Here is a 1,693-nt window from a genome sequence, read left to right as displayed (position 1 = left end):
CCAGACTAAGATGAGCTGCTTTTAGACCAAAGCAGCTCATCTGCAATCAAAATTGGACCTTGTAACTTCTTCTGTTTCTGTCCTATGCTCATGCATTAATCCCATTCTTAAGAAATGGAGATTGATTGGAAAGAAAAATACTAATCCTCCCCTCAGTCTCTAGAATGTAGCAAAAAATGTACTCCTCCTATGCTATCCAAGCTGGAGGAGAGAGGACATGGAGTCCTAAAAGCAGTTAAACAATGGAGTTACTAAAAGCAGTGTGAACAATGTACACAAAATAAAAGATAATGCTTACATTATCAAAAAGTAGTAGTGCTAGAGTGTTGCTGTAGTTGTGACGGTCCAGTGAATGTTTGAGAGATAAGGGGTTTTTGTGATGGCTTTTATTGAACTAACTGTATAGATCCTTCCAAAGCTTGCCCTTAAGCAGTGTGTGCCTAAAAGCTTGTCAAACTTCTTTCCTAACTATAAGGTCCAATAAAATATATCACAAAAAACAAAACACAAAAACTAAAAAAAAACAATCAAAAAGACAACAAACCTCATCTTTCATACACTGTCCAAGTGTTGTCCCAGATTGATTTGAAGCACTAAAGTCTAGGGAACAATCTTGAATTCAAAGTCTCAAGTGAAATCAGTCTGATCAGTGAGCTGTGGTATTTTTATTAAGAACTGCTATTGCATGGGTAGATACAATCAAGGTGTTTGCAACTCCTTGGGTGCATCTACACAAGATGTTTACTGCGGAGTAGACTAATTAGCTCCACACTAAATGTCTGTGTCTACCTGCATAGCCTTATTAGGCTGCAGTAAACAAATAAATGCCACTATAGGTTAGTACTTGTGTTGATAAGTACTCTCCTGCAGTGGCATTATTTAGCACACCACAATGCACATGCAGATGCTGATGGGACCAGCTGGGGCACAGAGGTGCTTTAGTACGGGGCCTATCTGCTGGCTAGCTTCACACTGGAGCACCCTTGTGCCCCAGCCAGCCCCTCTGCGGCACATTGAGCTGGGCTGGAGCATCCCTGGGCTGACAAGGTGACCCCCCCCAGACCCCCTGCCAGCTAGGGCTGCTCTGACCCGGTTCAATGTGTGGCAGTCCTGGGTGCGTGTGTAAACACAGCGCCCAGGAGCACTAAGCTCTGGCACAAACTGTGCTGTTTATTCATTAGCATTCATTGCCTGTGTAGATGTGCCCCTTATGTTCAAATATAAGCTCACTATCACCTCCAGGAAATGCTAGCTAAAGCTTCCTTACTATGCACAGCTCTTCCTGTTTGGTTGGCTCAGCAGGAGGCACATCATATTAGCCAGCTGTCAGGCTGGAGGCTAAATCCTATTTCACCTTCACACACCCAAGTGACACTCATATGATCACTTAACTGCAGTTTTGGGCACTTGCGCAGCTTGGGATCTTGTATACCAACACTTGCCCTGTGCTTCTCTTCTGTGCATGCTCACTTGGCTTGGTCTTGCCCTTGTCATGGAGTGCAGGGCTTCACCTTCAGGAATGAATCTTAAGGAAGTACAGCTTAAAGCCTTTATGATCCCTGAATACTTTGTTTATTCATACCAATAACACAGCAATTTCTTTATTTGGTGCATATAATTATATTAGTTCATAACTTGTTATCTCAAAGAAAGCTCTCATGAGTTTCCAATTGTAAGGAATTACCATTGGTGG

Source organism: Alligator sinensis, unplaced genomic scaffold (genome assembly GCF_000455745.1).
Source record: "Alligator sinensis unplaced genomic scaffold, ASM45574v1 scaffold223_1, whole genome shotgun sequence".
Classification (NCBI taxonomy): Eukaryota; Metazoa; Chordata; order Crocodylia; family Alligatoridae; genus Alligator; species Alligator sinensis.
The sequence above is the reverse complement of the archived record's forward strand: the minus strand, read 5'-3'. Positions refer to the sequence as shown.